This window comes from Schistocerca gregaria, chromosome 4 (assembly GCF_023897955.1).
Source record: "Schistocerca gregaria isolate iqSchGreg1 chromosome 4, iqSchGreg1.2, whole genome shotgun sequence".
NCBI classification, from domain to species: Eukaryota; Metazoa; Arthropoda; class Insecta; order Orthoptera; family Acrididae; genus Schistocerca; species Schistocerca gregaria.
Window position 1 is genome coordinate 129860345 of NC_064923.1, and position 20501 is coordinate 129880845.

Here is a 20501-nt window from a genome sequence, read left to right on the forward strand (position 1 = left end):
CTAAGGTTTAAAGAAATCCTCGAGGGTGCGTACATTTATCTATGAAATCTTACCTGATGAAATGTAAGTTTCTTTATTTTATTTCATGTAACACATTGAAAGATAAGTGAAATGTTATGTAGTAGGAAAATAACTGCGACATTATCATTCTGCTAGCATCTGACACCTGAAACGAAATACGTCAACAGTTGACGCTCACAGCGTACGCACCTATTTTTCTCTAAGTAATGTTTGGTGATACAGAAAGCCTGCCGCAGATTAGTCGCAGTACCATCCTACTTATAACGGACCATTAAACGAATAGAAATTACTCTGAAGTAATTTTGCCTACTGAGATGACGCAGTTGTATGACACTGGACTTGAGTTCGGGACGACAGCTGTTCAAATACTGTTACCGCCCTCCGTGGGTTTCCTAAACCGCTTAAGGTGAATACCGAGCGAGGTGGCGCAGTGGTTAGCACACTGGACTCGCATTCGGGAGGACGACGGTTCAATCCCTAAATCGCTCGAGGCAAATGCTGGGATGGTTCCTTCGAAAGGACACGGCCGACTTCCTTCCCCGTCCTTCCCTAATCCGATGAGACCGATGACCTCGCTGTTTGGTCTCTTCCCCCAAACAACTCAACTTACGGTGGATACCGCTGTGGTTCCTTTGTAAGCGCACGGCCAATTTCCTTCCCCAGTCCGAACTTGTGCTCCGTCACCGATAATTGCGTCGTCTTGGAAGATGGGAATGTTCACTGCATAATGTACAGTATGTAAAAGAAGCTGCAAAATTTGATCACCGAGAAAGTTGAAGTAAACTTTGTGGCTCGCATTGGTGGTGACCTGAAGGAGTAGGCTAAGTCATTTTACGAAAAGGACGCCCAAAATACGATGTATGTGAGGTAAATGTGCAGTAAAACAAACTATTACAATTTCAGAAAAACTGAATGATTTGTTCAAGAGAAAGAACTTGACAAACTGAGCAAGTCAGTAATGCGTTGGTCCAACTCAGGCCCTTATGCGAGCGGTATTCGGCTTGATATTGACCGACAGGGTTGATGAATGTCCTCCTCAGGGATATCGTGCCAAATTCTGTCCAACTGGAAAGTTAAACAGTCAAAATCCAGAGATGGCCGCGCACGTAATGCTCCGAACGTTTTCAATTAGGGGCAGAACCGTCTATCTTGAGGGCCAATGTAGTATTTGACAAGAACGAACACAAGTAGTAGAAACTGTCGTCGTTTGCGGGCGGGCATTATCTTGCTGAATTGTAAGCCCAGGATGGCTTCCTATCTACATCTACATCTATATTTATATTCTGCAAGCCACTCAACGGTGTGTTGCGGAGGACACTTTACGCGCCACTGTCATTACCTCCCTTACCTGTTCCAGTCGCGTATGGTTCGCGGGAAGAACGACTGCCGGTAAACCTCCGTGCGAGCTCGAATCTCTCTAATTTTACATTCGTGATCTCTTCGGGAGGTATAAGTAGGGGGAAACAATATATTCGACATCTCATCAAGAAACGCACCCGCTCGAAACCTGGCGAGCAACCTACACCGCGATGTAGAGCGCCTCTCTTGCGGAGTCTGCCACTTGAGTTTGCTAAACATCTCCGTAACGCTATCACGCTTACCAAATAACACTGTGATGAAACGCGACGCTCTTCTTTGGATCTTCTCTATCTTCTCTGTCAACCCGACCTGGTACGGATCCCACACTGATGTGCAATACTCAAGTATAAGTCGAACGAGTGTTTTGTAAGCCATCTCCTTTGTTGATGGACTACATTTTCTAAGGACTCTCCCAATGAATCTCAACCTGGCACCCTCCTTACCAACAATTAATTTTATATGATCATTACACTTCAAATCGTTCCGCACGCATACTCCCAGATATTTTTCAGAAGTAACTGTTAGCAGTGTTTGTTCCGCTATCATATAATAACACATTAAAGGATCCTTCTTTCTATGTATTCACAATACATTACATTTGTCTATGTTAAGGGTCAGTTGCCACTCCCTGCACCAAGTGCCTGTCCGCTACAGATCTTCCTGCATTTCGCTGCAATTTTCTAATGCTGCAACTTCTCTGCATACTACAGCCTCATGGAACTTCCGACACTATCTACTAGGTCATTTATATATATTGTGAAAAGCAAAGGTCCCATAACACTGGCCTGTGGCACGCCAGAGCTTACTTTAACGTTTGTAGACGTCTCTCTATTGAGAACAACATGTTGTGTTCTGTTTGCTAAAAACACTTCAATCCAGCCACACAGCTTGTTTGATATTCCGTAGGCTCTTACTTTGTTTATAAGGCGACAGTGCGGAACTGTATCGAACGCCTTCCGGAGGTCAAGGAAGACGGCATCTACCTGGGAGCCTGTATCTAATATTTTCTGGGTCTCATGAACAGATAAAGCGAGTTGGGTCTCACACGATCGCTGTTTCCGGAATCCATGTTGATTCCTACAGAGTAGATTCTGGGTTTCCAGAAATGACATGACACTCGAGCAAAAAACATGCTCTAAAAGCACAACAAAACAGGACGTAGAATATCGTCGACGTACCGCTTTGCTGTAAGGATGTCGCAGATGACAGCCAAAGGGGTACAGTCATGAAAAGAAATCGCATCCCAGACCATGACTCCTGGTTGATGGGCCGTACGGTGCGCGCCGGTCAGGTTGGTATCCCACGGCTGTCTATGGCGTTTCCAGAAACGTCTTCACTGGTCATCGGGGTTCAGTTCGAAGCGGGACTCATCACTGAAGACAATTCTACTCTAGCCAATGAGATTCCACGCCGGAAAAGTGTCTGGAGACGCAGCAGACAGCGGTGGGATACCAATCTAACAGTCGCCCTCTACGGCAACCAGGAGTGATGGTCTGGTTCAAATGGCTCTGAGCACTATGGGACTTAACTTCTGAGGTCATCAGTCCCCTAGAACTTAGAGCTACTTTAAACCTGACTAACCTAAGGACATCACACACATCCATGCCTGAGGCAGGATTCGAACCTGCGACCGTAGCAGTCGCGCGGTTCCGGACTGAGCGCCGGCTGTACATGTGTTCGTGCTCGTCGAATACAACATTGCCTAGCGAGGTCTCCGGATCTGTCCCCAATTGAGAAAGTTCCGAGCGTTAAGAACAGGGCCATCTCGGAGTTTCGACGGTCTAACGCGCCCAATTGGACAGAATTTGGCACGATATCCCTCAGGACGACATTCAACAACTCTGTCAATCAATGCCAAGCCGAATAACTGCTTACATAATTGCCAAAAGTGGACCACGGCGTTACTGACTTTTCCAATTTGCGAAGCTCTTTCTTAAAAAAAAAAATAAATCATCCAGTTTTTCTGAAACTGCGACCTGATCTACACTCTCCACACAGTGCAAGTTAGACGTCTTGCATCATTTTCAAAGAAGCAAAGTTGAGACTTGTCTCAACTCTCACGTCTCCAGTCAACTATTTGCCACTTTCTGTGTCGTTCGTTATTCTGAAGACGCTCAGTTCTGTGTGCTGCTGGAACTTGTGGCTTTTTGCAAACTAGTCGACCCTAAACGCCCGTTACATACTGTATAGTGCCTCGAGAATTTCGACGCAAATTCTAGAGACCCTCGGCTTTCCACCGCCTCGAACAATCGATATTTTACGTACAACAGTGAGAGACGGGAGAGTGTCTACCTCGCGCCGGTTTTCTGTGTGCGCACGGCGGACGCGTATCAAGAGAATGCTACACTATGGACGGTTGATCGACGCGGGCAAGTGGTTGCCGCACTCGACACAGAAGCTATATGCCCAGCACAAGGAGCAAGTGCACCTTACTCCGTGACGCTGCTACATCAGTCATTATTGTGAACAGTTGAATTAGGTTGTAAGAAAAGAAAAAGACACTGACTTATATTCTTACTCTCTTGAGATTCTGATGGTCGACTTGCGAGAACTGTGAGAGATTTTTGGAACTGTATTTATTGTAAAAGTATTTAATAGTAGAATTTTGGAACACGTATTATGTTCGAGTATAATGACTTTTCTGGAGACTAGAAATCTACTCTGTAGGAATCAGCATGGGTTTCGAAAAAGACGATCGTGTGAAACCCAGCTCGCGCTATTCGTCCACGAGACTCAGAGGGCCATAGACACGGGTTCACAGGTAGATGCCGTGTTTCTTGACTTCCGCAAGGCGTTCGATACAGTTCCCCACAGTCGTTTAATGAACAAAGTAAGAGCATATGGACTATCAGATCAATTGTGTGATTGGATTGAGGAGTTCCTAGATAACAGAACGCAGCATGTCATTCTCAATGGAGAGAAGTCTTCCGAAGTAAGAGTGACTTCAGGTGTGCCGCAGGCGAGTGTCGTAGGACCGTTGCTATTCACAATATACATAAATGACCTTGTGGAGGACATCGGAAGTTCACTGAGGCTTTTTGCTGATGATGCTGTGGTATATCGAGAGGTTGTAACAATGAAAAATTGTACTGAAATGCAGGAGGATCTGCAGCGAATTGACGCATGGTGCAGGGAATGGGAATTGAATCTCAATGTAGACAAGTGTAAAGTGCTGTGAATATATAGAAAGATAGATCCCTTATCATTTAGCTACAAAATAGCAGGTCAGCAACTGGAAGCAGTTAATTCCATAAATTATCTGGGAGTATGCATTAGTAGTGATTTATAATGGAATGATCATATAAAATTAATCATCGGTAAAGCAGATGCCGGACTGAGATTCATTGGAAGAATCCTAAGAAAATGCAATCCGAAAACAAAGGAAGTAGGTTACAGTACGTTTGTTCGCCCACTGCTTGAATACTGCTCAGCAGCGTGGGATCCGTACCAGATAGGGTTGATAGAAGAGATAGAGACCATCGAACGGAGAGCAGCGCGCTTCGTTATAGTATCATTTAGTAATCGCGAAAGCGTTACGGGGATGATAGATAAACTCCAGTGGAAGACTGTGTAGGAGAGACGCTCAGTAGCTCGGTACGGGCTTTTGTTCATACCTTCACTGAAGAGTCAAACAGTATACTGCTCCCTCCTACGTATGTCTCGCGAAGAGACTATGAGGATAAAATCAGAGAGATTAGAGCCCACACAGAAGCATACCGACAATCCTGATGTAGAATAGTTTTCGACGGACCGCGAGTCATTGGGCTTACGAAATATTATTTACTTATGTGGAAGTGAAAATATAGTGGCATTGATTTAAAAGTTTCTTGAGTGTACGGAACCATTTTGAGAGTACAGATAATTCCTCCAAACAGCATTATATCTTCGGAGAAGAAGTTGGGGAGATCGATTAAGTCTCGAAAGTCTCATCTTGTAGCGGGTCATAGCTCCTCCTTAAGACTTTTAGTCCGATAACCGGAAGATTGTTTAAGTCTTTTATTACAGACACTCCACGTCTCGCAACCAGACAGTCCTAAGGGTTAAATCATTGTTTTGTAGAGCCCTAGTCTGAAATTTCTTGAGGAACTGCGCGATTCAAACAGGTGTTTAAAATTACGAACGCAGCCGGCCATTCGGAAAAGAAAATCGGCAAAGCACATCCAGGTAAGTCCAATGATGAAGGGGACGTGTGAGTCTTGCACATCAGCACCACACAGCCTCCTCTAGCCGCCAGAAACCGTCAGAACTGTTCCAGTCGCAATCTTCGGCCAGCAACTGGCTGAGATGGATTTGCATTCACTAGCATCAGCAATTTCAGTGAGGTTTGAAACCGAGTTCCACTGACAAAGCGTGACACTCGTCTTCAATCCCTATTGGCTAGGATGGTTTTAAATCGTGTAATACGGCTACGAGTGTTACACCTTTCGTTATAGGTACGTCGGACAGTCCACACTGACACACCAACAAATTGGGCAACTTCGTTTACTGGGTGCTTAAGGGCAAAACCAAACACGATAGCTCCTTGTACCACGTCTTCATGTTAACGTATCTTACTGCGCTGAACCCATAATGCAGACTGGCACATATACACCACTTCACTGCCATGATTTGTGACCGCCTGGCAACATTCCTGCACCGTCGGCCCAAAACGTTCTGGAACTAATTTAATTACTGGCATATAAGTGACGTCAGCGCAGCAACTGCAGTGACAGCCTCAATTAACAAATGTGAAAAACGGATGTGCATTCAACCAGACAGTTGTGAGAAGGCAGTGTTAAGTAGTGGACGTGCGACCGTAAAGTGTCACCGTGGTTCTGTCACAAATCGAAAAGGAGCAACATATCTAAATCAAGTGTTCGAGACAGCCTGCAGAATGTTCTAAAGAAGACTAAAGTGTACGCAAAGTTTGTTCCGTACACTTTGACTCCCGAACAAACATAATGATATGTAAACGCCTGCAGCGAACTGACTGAAATGCAGAACATGCACAAATCTTTTCTAAAAAAAAAAAAAAACCACAGTTGACGAGAAGTGGTTTTACCAATACGAACCTGTCACAGAACTCACATGAAAGGTCATTGATTTGATGATACAACCGAGATTCAAGTCAATGAGACACACGAGTTAAACAGCATGTCGAAAAAGGAGGTTTCTGACAGTTTCACATGATTTTATGAACGTTCTACGCATTGTACTTAATTGCGGGGAGTCTAAGCGGAGCAACTGAAGCATTGAAACCACCATCTTGACTTTTCTCTGTTTTTTATTAATCTAATCTCTAAAGTTTTGGACTGGTGTGGTTGCACCACCTACAGCGCTCGAAGAGAGACATGCGTGCTCTTCCAAGCAGGTGACTAATAATTTGTCCGTGAATGTATACAGTGTGTAGAGACACATTTGATTATGGGACAGGTGTGCTGAAAATAATAATCTGAAACAGTAAGAAAAAACAGTCATCAGTCCGAACATTGAAAAAAAAGTACTAATAAATGTTTAAAATGCAGCCATATTTACAAATTAGTCTGTGAAGAGACTGTAAAATGATTAGTTCCTTATCTTTATGATTTATTGTGCAAAATGATCCATGGAACATGAAACTAACTAACTAACCAACCCCACAGTGCTTCACCAGGGACGGCCGAAGTGGCCGTGCGGTTCTAGGCGCTACAGTCTGGAACCGAGCGACTGCTACGGTCGCAGGTTAGAATCCTGCCTCGGGCATGGATGTGTGTGATGTCATTATGTTAGTTAGGTTTAATTAGTTCTAAGTTCTAGGCGACTGATGACCTCAGAAGTTAAGTCGCATAGTGCTCAGAGCCATTTGAACCATTTGAGCTTCACCAGGCATGGTTCTACTGGAAGTTGTGCGAGGACTATTCGGAAAGTAAGGTCCGACAGGTCACGAAATGGAAACTACGTTGAAAATCCGATGAAGCTTTGCACAGATGTGTTTTGTAGTGTCCCTAGTATGCCCGTATATAGCGCCACGTCGTTCTTTTCCGTTCTGCACACACAGTGAGCACGTAGCGATGACTAGAACAATAGTGTCTCCCGCCAAGTATGAGTGTCCGCTAAGAGTTTTTGCCTGATTTCATGGAATTCTTCATAATGTAAAATGTCATTCATTTCCTTCTTCGTGACAATTCTCGGCCGCACGCTGCAGGGTCAATGAGGATGCCTCTCCAGCGTTTTGGATGGGAAGTGCTGGATAACCGAACATACAACCGGGACTCGGCTCCCTCTGATGTTCATCTCTGTTCACTTGAACCTCTGGTTATGACGGTAGTAACAGTCGGTTGCCTTCTAGGATGAGGTTATTGGAAAATTGGTACAACGGTGCGACAGATGTCTTAAGTCGGAGAGGCGACTGTGTAAAGAAGTAGTTGGAAGTTGAGGCATACTGATACAAATAATATATTTTTAATTGATATTTTTAATTGTCACTGTGGTTTCTATTTCGCTACTGATGGGAATTTACTGAATAGCCCTCGTATGTCGTTACCTTTAAACTGAATTGCTATCTTTAATTTACCTTACGCCAAAAAAAAAAAAGGTTCAAATGGCTCTGAGCACTATTGGACTCAACTGCTGTGGTCATTAGTCCCCTAGAACTACTTAAACCTAACTAACCTAAGGACATCACACACATCCATGCCCGAGGCAGGATTCGAACCTGCGACCGTAGCAGTCGCACAGTTCCGGACTGTGCGCCTAGAACGGCGAGACCACCGCGGCCGGCCGCCATCAGTCCCAGAGAACTGCACGCAACTTCTACGATCCTTTTCACTGGATCCTGTTTTGTGCCTTCAGCAGCCAGTCATCCTCAACGTCGACCTGCAGGAAATCCTCATGTGTTCCACTTCTTCACCGTCTCTTCTCCTAGTGGTCTTCTTCTGCAGGGGAAAAAGTCCATCGTTTTCAAAGCCCGTTGATGTTTATCCATCCAAGCGACATGACCTGGCCAGAAAAATGGCTTTTCTCATGGGGCCTACAATGTTTGTTACGAAGGTTGAATGAAAAGTAATGCTAAACATCTCCGTAACGCTATCACGCTTACCAAATAACCCCGTTAATTGGGTTTGGGTGGGAATACTTTAGTAAATCAAACGCAGAAATAATCCTTAGAAGCCGGCCGGGGTGGCCGAGCGGTTCTAGGCGCTACAGTCTGGAACCGCGCGACCGCTACGATCGCAGGTTCGAATCCTGCCTCGGGCATGGATGAGTGTGATGTCTTTAGGTTAGTTAGGTTTAAGTAGTTCTAAGTTCTCAGGGACTGATGACCTCAGTAGTTAAGTCCCATAGCGCTCAGAGCCATTTTTTTAATCCTTAGAATGTGATTTTAATTACAAACATTCACTTTTCCACACAATCACCAGCCAATTGGATACATTTCTTCCAACGATGAACAGGTTTTCTGAAGCCGTCACGGAGGAAGTCGACACTCTGTTTCCGCAATCACAGTCTCATAGTTCTCTCGGCGTCTTCATCAGAAGCATAATGATGTCCACGCAGATCGCCTTTCAGTATCGGGAACAGATGGAAGTCAGCCGGTGCTAAATCTGGACTGTATGGAGGATGCCGTAAGTGGTGGGATTAAGTCTCTAAAGTTCTGCTGTGGTGTCACGTGAAGTGCGTGGTTTGGCATTGTCATGCCGCAGGAAAACATTTCCCTTTTCCTTTCGGACCATTGTTAGCCGTAGTTCCAGAGTTCGCAGCTTTGTGATGTAACGCTCTGAATTTATTGTTGTTCCGTCATCAAGGAAATCAACATGGATAACACCATCTGCGTCCCAGAATACTGTGGCCATGATTTTTCCAGCTGAGGACTGCGTCTTGAATTTCTTTTTCTGGGGCGAGTCTTTGTGTCGATATTCCATAGACTGACGTTTCGTCTCCGGGTCCTAATGGTGTAACCACGTTTCGTCTCCTGTGACAATAGAATGGAGAAAGGCGTCACCTTCATTCTTGTAACGCGAGAGGAGTTCCTCGCAAATTTCAAGTCTTTGCGCTTTCATTTCAGGATTCAGCATCAGGGTATCCATCGTGCACAAGTCTTCCGTTAGCCAAGCAAAGCAGCACTGTGACCCACACGTTCTTGTGAAATGCCGATTGTGCTTGCAGTTTCTGTCTGAGTGATACGACGATCGTTCTGAATCAATGTCTCAACATTTTGCTTGTGAAACTCGGTGGTTGCTGTTACAGGATGTCCAACTCTTTGTTTGCCACGCAGGTCAGATTTTCCCACCTCATCATCTTTAAACTTACTCGCCCAACGACGCACAGTACTCATATCAACACAATCACCATAAAATGCTTTCATTCTCTGATGAATCTCCTTTGGGGTGACACCTTCTGCTGTCAAGGATTCAATGACTGCACGTTGCTTAAATCGCGCTGACCGACCGTCTGGGCAGGGTTCCATACTTTACACTGTAACAGCACAACCATTCAATGCTAAGGCTTCCCGCCAACTGGAGCTGTGGAGAAGAAGCTTCGGAACAAGTCAGTACCTACCGCATACCAATGGTGCCAGCTGTTGAGTTACGAAGATGGAGGCACTACTTTTCAGTCAATCCTCGTATATTGTAGATTTCATTCAGCTCATTATGCCAGGTCCTCCATGCTCCAGTTACCTCATCTTGTAGCGGGTCATGGATCCTCCTTAAGACTTTTAGTCCGATAACCGGAAGATTATTTAAGTCTTTTATTACAGACACTCCACGTCTTGCAACCAGACAGTCCTAAGGGTTAAATCATTGTTTTGTAGAGCCCTAGTCTGAAATTTCTTGAGAAACTGTGCGATTCAAAAGCTGACCTAGACTGAAGTATGATTGATTTCAGGCTTGGATCCTCACTTTGATTTCTGTATCACATGATGTGTCCTGAGTAACGAGTACCTCCAGGTGTTTAAAATTACGAACCCTTTTGTATGATACGGCTCCGACTACCAGAAGCTATATTGGGTTTCTTGAATAGGCAGGAGCTTTGCTCATTACCAGATACTCGGTCTTGGATTCTTTCACAAGGACACCGATTCTGTTCGCTGCCACATCCACGCTGTCGCTCATCTGCACCATTTCTTTCTTAGGTCTAGACAACAGGGCTGCATCGTCGGCAAATGCGAGATGTGTGATTGTTTCATCCTCTACCTGGTCCGCCTCGGGCTTCCTGTTGAAAGCTACCAACATTATCTTTTCAAGAGCCAGGCCGAACGATATCGGTTGCACACTGCCTCCTAGTCTGAGCCCTATGTTTAAGGAAAAGCTCTCTCTGACTTTATTCCCGATATTTACTTGCCTTCTGATTCACTGAAGAAACTCGAACTAGGCTGATGAGTTTTTTTTTGGTATTCCAAACTCGGTTACGGTTCTACGAGCTTCAATCTGGACCGCGCTACCACAACGTTCGCAGGCTCGAATCCTGCCTCGGGCATGGATGTGTGTGATGTCCCTAGGTTAGTTAGGTTTAAGTAGTTCTAAGTTATAGGGAACTGATGACCTCAGATGTCAAGTCCCATAGTGCTCAGAGCCATTTGAACCAAACTCGGTTAGGCAATTCATCAGGCTCTCCCGGTAGATGCAGTCACGTGTCATCTTAATATATATGAAGAGCACATGACGGTCTACGCTACGTTCCCTTGTCTTCTTGGTGAGCCATCGCAGCGCACAGATGCTGTCGACAGCTTAACAGCCCTTTCTTAACACCCCTGATACTGACCAGTCACTTCTTCTGCAAATCGTTGGGTTCTATCCAGTAAGCGGCTGAGCAAGATCTGAAAGCAGACATTCAGGAGGGCGATTGCTCTATAGTTCAATTGACTAACCAAGCCATTTGTAGGGGGACTTACAACTTAACGTTGACTCCGAAACACTGCGCAAATCGGCACTTTTTTACATCGACGAACATTGACAGAGACGAAAGAAGTAATAAACTATAGAAATAATTCTGGAATTGACTGGGAATCGAATTTGGTCCTTTGGACGTATAGCCTGGCCGTTTACCTCTGACGAGGAGAACACGGCAAGTGCCATAACTCGATTTCCAAGATATTTCGTTCAGTGGAAGAGAAGCCAAGATAAGTGAACAGTGTCTCAGCTTACCGATGAATACTCGACCATTTCTGAGAAACGGTCAGTCAAAGTTTTCACCGTAAATTAAATCCCTTTCAGCGCGCTGTAAGCGCAGCTCAACTGGTGCCCTAGTGGCTAGCAACCCGGCATCTCACTTTTGCATCGGGTATTCGACATCCTATTATTGCTTTTATTTTTTATTTTTTCGTTTATCTACCCATGTCCACAGAATTATAAAGCTACAGTCGGGTTTTACGATAAGTGTCACAGATTTATTATAGAACATACACGTGTATGGTATTTTCAGGGGTCACAATCTTTTTAAATTCTGATTTTCTTATATTCGTTCATAATCTTTATATTTTATTGTTACGTTTATTCTTGAGGATGATTTAGTACGTTCCCTTGGATAATACCGATCGTAGAAAAATTCGAAAGACAGAAATGCAGAATACCACGAGTATGCACGAAGGCCGCTTTGCAGACTCTCACTCGGGAAAGAAACGTCGTTACCATTGCCGAAGATTTCACGCGTTGGCAATAATTTCACGGCAACACCGCTCAACCAATTACTTTACCGAAAACTGGCGATTGCAATTGATTATGAATCAAGATACAATACAGGAAATTCACAGAAAACAATTTCAAATCATTTTCCCACTCATTTATTGCTTTTCTCCTAATTTATTCACCAGATATACATACATGACAGATGAGTCGTAATACGACTGTCGTTCCGTGTACATGACTGCACAAGTGCGGCAGTAAACAGTTGTAGCACTGTCAGTTAGGTAAACCCACGCACCACGGCAATGTTGCAGACATCGGGTTGGGAAAAATGGGTTTTCAATTCCCCTGAGGCCAGAAACCGCATAAAAAGCAAAATGACATCGGTTTTTAATTTCTTGGGGCCAAAAACAGCACAAAAATCAAAATGACATCGGTTTTTAATTTTCTTGGGGCCAAAAACCGCACAAAAAGCTAAATGACATCGGTGTTTGGTCCTCTGGAGCCAAGAACTGCATGAAAAGCGAAATGAAATCGGTATCTAGCTGTAATGGGACTGGCGCAAGACGTGTTCAGTATGCTACCCACCCTTCTCTACCATTAGATAAAATCGAGAAACAACATGTCTAAACATTCATGGTGGTGTCTGTTTGTTCTCTATATCGTGTCTCCCTACCACTTTCGCGCAACGACGCTCTGAGCGTGTTTTTTAGGGAATTGACTAGTTTGAACCTGGGACCTGTTGCTGGTAAGGAGACGCCAGACCACACATGACATGTAGAATTCAGAAGAGTTCAGTGAGACTAGCGATGATGTAACCAAATACTAAATGATCTCAGCGTCAGCTCCAATGCACTCCCTGTAAAAGAATCTTAATACTAACTAAATATAGTGGAAAGGGTTCAAGGCTTTCCTATTTTTAGTTAGCTGGTAAAATAACGTCGAAAAAGCAGTTAAGTTTACCATTGGAAATTTTATGCTACTCACAAAACATCATTTATAAATTGCACTATTGATAAAAGGAAATGTTTTAATACAGGATGGTAAAAACCAACTGCGTTCAACAAAAATGTGAACGAATATTCCCTGAATGGGTTTCCAAGTTCTACAATCGATCGAAGGATGACCTATGCCATATCACATCTACAATCTAAGTTTAATTTATGTTTCACAAAAGAGAAAACTATCAAAGTGGTCTACAGTGACCCTCAATTATCTTTAATTACTTATCTAACTTGTCGTAAATTACAGTGGCTGATGTGGCTTCTCAATAACTATATAAAAGAAAAATCATCGCGTTTCAGATCTTTTCTTCAAGTGGCAAATGTGAACACCATGAGTTTTAATTAACGATCGACACTAGTATTACGCAAAAAGGGGGTGTAACAGATGAGACTTCTGCAGTTCTGAGTGAAGACTTATGCGCTCAAAAATGCGGCATCGCGTGCGTTCATTACCTTGTCGGTGTTTAGGCAGCGTCAGGGCAGCGGCTCCGCTCACATCGCCATCTCGGAAGCAACTCTCCTCTAACTTCTCCTTACTACAATTTACCGAAGTTAGTTTTAAAAAAAAGTATCTGGCTATGTTTTCATCTGACCAATCAGGGTCTCAATGTTAACCTTAAGCTCCGCCTACAAAGATTCTGTCTATCCAATGAGAAACGTTATACTTTTCGTGGTGGGGCAATGTTTTTAAAGTTTGCAACGTAACAGAGACGCTAAAAACTCTCACGCTAAAACCTGCAGCTGGTGTGGTCCTTTTAGCGTTATCGTAAGATCTATACTGCACTTCTGGAGGGCTCTATCTTTCAACATGGGCTGGGGGGTGGTCCTTGACGTAACTGAGACGCGAAAAAGTCTCACGCTAAAACGTGCCGGTGGTGAGCACTAGTGGTTAGCTGGCGACGTGGGTGTCCAGTCTGTCCCTTATCGTAGGGCCTTCTAGCTTAACACGGTTCTGCTCTCGGCTTCTGTTCTCGTTTCTCCCTTCGGAACTGCGTCGGTCTCTTGGTGGGAAGGTACGACATGCATTTAGGTATTCTTGTGTTAGTCTGTGGTATTCCATTTGCTCACTCGTTACTCGTATTACTTTGGTTAATTTAATGTCACAGAGCTATGTGACATACTACTGGATTTGCTTATCATGGCAGGGTTTTCATGGAAGGTGTTGGATTTGCCTGACACCTTACACATGTTCCACAACAGATCGGAGTGTCACGAGCGTCACATTCAGAAACCGTTGCGCAGTGCGTGTCTTTGGTTCAGCTACATTCGTAATTGCAGCACTGAACACGTCTTTCAGATAACAAGACAGTCAGAAGTCACACGGATTAATTTCGGGTGATCCGGACGTTCAGGCTGTAGGGAAATGACAACTGTTAATTGTATCATTTCCGAAGTGCCTCTGTAGCAACCGCTTCGCTGGCTGTGCAGTGTGCGGAGGAGCGTCAGCCTGCATCCACGCTTTTGAGAGGTTGGAATGACGTTGGTGACTAAAAGAGTTTCACAGCGTTTGCCAGTGACGGTACCAGTAAAAGTACCCGCAAGACTCATCTCCTCGGAAATATACGACCCTACGGTAAACGATGCCGTCAACCCGCACCCCACGGTCACCTTTGCAGAATGAGGTGAAACCGGTTGATGTGCAAGCGGATTTTCCATTGCACATATTCTGTAATTCTGCGTATTGACTTGACCTTGGAGATGGAAATACGCTTTGTCCGTCCACAGAATATTCCATGGCCATTCATTGTCCACTTCCATACGAGTAAGAAATTCCTGAGCGAACTTTTGTCTTGCTGGCAGGTCAGCAGGAAGCAACTCCTGAACATGGGTGATTTTGTGTGGATAGCACTGCAGGACGTTTTGTAGAATTTTATGCACTGTTGTCGCAGGCATATCCAAAATTCGGGTAATTCCCCGTGTACTGCATATTTGCACACCACTGGTCGAGCCCTCCTGCTGAGCTGTGGCCGCATCTTCGACAGACATCGGATCAACAGATTTCTTCTATCTGCCACATTGCACTTCAAAAGAACCTGTCTTTTCGAATTTTGTAATCATTTTCTCCAGACTCTTAGCAGACATCGGACCACTGCCTTTTGTCATACCCTTGAGTGTCAGGGCTACATGGATCAATTCCTCATTGCAATAACACCCCAACTCTGAGGTGGGTTAGGAAAGAACTACAAAGGAAATTGGAGAAAAATTGTCTGTATTTGGGATTTCGGACAACTGCACAGTGGCTTTCATTAAGGAAGTGCCAAAATAAATCAAGGACATTTTTCTCGCCGTTAGCAAGCAAGTAGTGAACAGCGTGTCCATACATCCACTTCACATAGTTCGTCTTCGTTTGTGGGAAGTACCCTTAGACCGGAAAGAGGAGCAGAAGAGGAGGTATCTAGTGAGGAGTCGTAAGGGTAATTAAGGCCAACACTTGTCGCATCAAGAACAAGGCACCTCTCGCCAATCCGCATACACACCAGGTGCTGCTCGTCCATGTCCAGAACGTCACAGGCGACACATAATGGGGTGTCTGCAAGGTGAATCCCCCGGAGGCGTGACCGACGTACTAGCTTCCCATTGGCTGCAAGGTACCATGCAGATTGGATGTCAGTGGCCAGACGTCCTCCAGCAACAGCGGTATTTGAAAGCTGACGAAAAGGGCAATCAAATCACTCTGTGAGGGACATGACGCTGGCCTAAACTGTCTCTGCACTGAGGGGGGGGGGGGGGGGGTGAGGGTCTCATACCTTATCTTGAACAGCAAGCCATGGCAAGCATATGAAACAAATGCCACTAGCATGGAGCCGGCCATGAAAGATGTAATAGGAAGTTTCTATGCCACGTGGGAGATACGTGACGCCAAATATACATTTACATTTTGTGTGCATTGCAGAAGATCAATGGCTCGTAAATGATGATCTAGAAGTCCAGCTCTAGTTGGGACAGTGGGCGCCGGCAATTGAAGGCAGTCGTGTGCCGCAAATCACTTGCGAACACTCGTTCTAAGCATCGGTCAGTAGTTGCTACGCGCAATGGAACACTCGTTCTAAGCATCGGTCAGTAGTTGCTACGCGCAATGGAGCAGTTCTGTCCGCAGGAAGTACCGCACCTGTAACCATGGCGCTCGATCTGCGGACCTTAAGGCAGCTACCAGGGGCTTTCCCATTGGTGGCAACCCATGCAAGTGACTCCCTGACCTCAGAACCGCTACGAAGAACGATGACGAGATCGTCTACATAAGCAAAGCAGCTGAATACATCGGCACTAAGAGACATCCCAGATAGACGTTGGTGGAGGCCACAAATGGTTCTGTGGTGAAAGCGTACAACAGCGCAGAGAATGGGCAGCCTTGATCTGCTGAACGACGGATCAAGATGACAGGAATGAGACCCCCATTTTAGAGTACTCGGGACGTAGCTCCACGAAGAAGACGCATCACAATGTCTACGGTAGTATCAGGGTATCCCACACTGCGGACCACGCCTTCCAGGTAGTCGTGATCGACATTATCTAACGCCTTACTGAAGTCAAGAGCTGCCGAAAGTCCAGGCATAACATAATGTGCATGGAGGGCACACCTTATATCACATTTGGTATCGAAACGCCACACTTCATCAGCCATAAGAACATTAATCAAAGTCTTCTGATGATTGCTCGATTCCTCCCTCATATGATATGTAGATGGACATTCCTGCATTAACTCGTCGTATGTTTGTGCTGTGACCGTAGCTCTTACAAGCTGATGGGGAGAGAAGAATACAAGCCGTCCCTTTGCATGACTCACCATCACCTGATGCTATGGAAAATATAGCATAATAGTATATTTCCAGAGAAGAGTGAAATAGAAATAGGGCAACGTCAACATTTGGAGGGCACAGCAGTTCACGGAGTACAGCGAATTTGTGGCGTGCGTGAATGTTATTGATATTGACTATGGTTTTGTGATAAGTTTGAAAAGGTGCCATCACCAGGAGGAGGGGCGATTTAAAAATGGGGGAAGCACCCAGGGTGCCCCCTGTTAGGCCTCGATGGAATGGTACATCACTGTGATGGGGAGGGAGCCGACCCCACAAAGTGAGTTCCGTTGCTCTGTACACCTCCAGAACGTCTATACCAGTAGACAGACATCTCACTGGGCCAGGTCAGTGGGACACTATCACAGATGCGCCCACAGGTAGTGTCAGAAACAGAAAGGAAGACAACAGCATCAGATGTAGGTGAATGTCTGTAGGTGGATGCTGATTGGAGACAGAGTCAGGAAAAGACGTCTCGTCGTCCAGTGCCTGGGCGTCAGAGGACAGTGCATCATCAGTAGGAGGGTAGTCATCCTGTGCAAACATTAGATGGAGGCAGTCATCAGGAGGGGTGTGGTGTTGTCTCTTCCGACTCCTCGGCTACCGTCGCTTCTCAACATGTTGTCCCATGTCGGATGGCTGGCGGCTGTCGTCCGACATGTGGGCAGACGACAGAATAACGGAGTTCGGTACAGCTCCATGATCAACAACCATGGGGTCGGGACAGATGGCTGGTGTATGCTGACGGCGATCGTCCGTTGGTATTGCATCAGGCGGTAGTGCAGGGGAGATAGGCGAAACTTCCATCACATCGTCGGGAGCAGTCGACGCTGGTGCCAACTGACCCAGAGTGGGCTTAGCAGGCGGCCCAGACACATACGCGTAAGATAGAGGTAACACAGTAGACACCGCAGGGAGACCGACGTCTTCGAAAGCCGTTTGAACCAGTCTATGTCGGAGACATTCAAAACAGACATGGCCTTCCTGACCACAACCTAAACGAATGCATGCTGATAATCCTGCAGCTGGCAGTTATCAAGTCAACAAGGCATCCTCAGTTCAATTTTTATCTGGTGGGTACCACTGACGAAACAGTATATTTCGAACGTCTTCCACGTTTTAGAAACGTGAATGCCGCAAGGTTTAAAGGCGGCAACCGCAACGTCCGGCGAAATCTCATACCGGAGTTCGAAAACCTCCAACGTTCGGAGGCCAAAACCAGCGTGATCAATAACAAAAACCCCTATTTGGTCGTGAACGTATCGAAACTTGAGGTCGTTAGCATGGAGCTGCAAACGTCTGGGTGCAGCCCTTCGTTCACCAGCTTTATGTAAACCCTGGCATTAAGGATCGAAGAATGAATTCGCAAACCTCTTGCGGCGGGAGCAGCATTTCGTCCAGCGTAAAGGGTTCTACACTCCTGGAAATTGAAATAAGAACACCGTGAATTCATTGTCCCAGGAAGGGGAAACTTTATTGACACATTCCTGGGGTCAGATACATCACATGGTCACACTGACAGAACCACAGGCACATAGACACAGGCAACAGAGCATGCACAATGTCGGCACTAGTACAGTGTATATCCACCTTTCGCAGCAATGCAGGCTGCTATTCTCCCATGGAGACGATCGTAGAGATGCTGGATGTAGTCCTGTGGAACGGCTTGCCATGCCATTTCCACCTGGCGCCTCAGTTGGACCAGCGTTCGTGCTGGACGTGCAGACCGCGTTAGACGACGCTTCATCCAGTCCCAAACATGCTCAATGGGGGACAGATCCGGAGATCATGCTGGCCAGGGTAGTTAACTTGCACCATCTAGAGCACGTTGGGTGGCACGGGATACATGCGGACGTGCATTGTTCTGTTGGAACAGCAAGTTCCCTTGCCGGTCTAGGAATGGTAGAACGATGGGTTCGATGACGGTTTGGATGTACTGTGCACTATTCAGTGTCCCCTCGACGATCACCAGAGGTGTACGGCCAGTGTAGGAGATCGCTCCTCACGCTATGATGCCGGGTGTTGGCCCTGTGTGCCTCGGTCGTATGCAGTCCTGATTGTGGCGCTCACATGCACGGCGCCAAACACGCATACGACCATCATTGGCACCAAGGCAGAAGCGACTCTCATTGCTGAAGACGACACGTCTCCATTCGTCCCTCCATTCACGCCTGTCGCGACACCACTGGAGGCGGGCTGCACGATGTTGGGGCGTGAGCGGAAGACGGCCTAACGGTGTGCGGGACCGTAGCCCAGCTTCATGGAGACGGTTGCGAATGGTCCTCGCCGATACCCCAGGAGCAACAGTGTCCCTAATTTGCTAGGAAGTGGCGGTGCGGCCCCCTACGGCACTGCGTAGGATCCTACGGTCTTGGCGTGCATCCGTGCGTCGCTGCGGTCCGGTCCCAGGTCGACGGGCACGTGCACCTTCCGCCGACCACTGGCGACAACATCGATGTACTGTGGAGACCTCACGCCCCACGTGTTGAGCAATTCGGCGGTACGTCCACCCGGCCTCCCGCATGCCCACTATACGCCCTCGCTCAAAGTCCGTCAACTGCACATACGGTTCACGTGCACGCTGTCGCGGCATGCTACCAGTGTTAAAGACTGCGATGGAGCTCCGTATGCCACGGCAAACTGGCTGACACTGACGGCGGCGGTGCACAAATGCTGCGCAGCTAGCGCCATTCGACGGCCAACACCGCGGTTCCTGGTGTGTCCGCTGTGCCGTGCGTGTGATCATTGCTTGTACAGCCCTCTCGCAGTGTCCGGAGCAAGTATGGTGGGTCTGACACACCGGTGTCAATGTGTTCTTTTTTCTATTTCCAGGAGTGTATTTATCCGTTTTTGCTCGTCCACGATCCAATGGAACCGTTAATTTAATTGTGACTTGATGACAGTAAAACATCACGATGGTCGATGAATTCGGACAAGAATACAAGCCGCTACTCGGAAATAAACAAACGCTTGCTCTTTCGCATGCAGCACAGCAGGCGGGACTCAAACAAGGCAGGTTCGCTTTACCATTGCCGAAAACAGGCCACTAAACCACCCCTTTGGTTCTACATCTACATCTACACTCCGCTAGCCTCCAAGCGGTGTGTGGCGGAGGGCACAATTCGCGCCAAAGTCATATATCCCTTCCCTCTGCTCCAGTCGCGGATCACGCGAGGGAAAAACAACTGTCTGAAAGCCTCAGTACGAGCTCTTATTTCCCTTATCTTTGAATGGTGATCATTGCGGGATTGGAAAGTTGGTGGTAATAAAATATGCTCTACATCCTCGGTGAAGATCGAATTTCGGAATTTAGTGAGCAGACCCTTCTGTTTAGCGCGCCGCCTATCTGCAAGTGTGTCCCACTTCAAACTTTACATGAGATTTGTAACGCTCTCGCGATGGCTAAATGTACCAGTCTCAAATCTTAGCGCTCTTCTTTGGACCTTCTCAATCTCTTGAATCAGACCCAACTGGTAAGGGTCCCATACAGGCGAACAATACTCTAAGACTGGACGAACTAACGTATTACAAGCTATTTCCTTTGTTGAAGGACTGCATCGCCTCAGGATTCTAACAATAAACCGCAGTCTAGAGTTCGCCTTACCCGTTACTTGTGTAATCTGATCGTTCCATTGGAGATCATTTCGAATAGTCAGGCCCAGGTACGTGACGGATGTTACCGCTTCCAAAGACTGGGAATTTATTTTGTACTCGTACATTAATAGGGATTTTCGCCTTGATATACG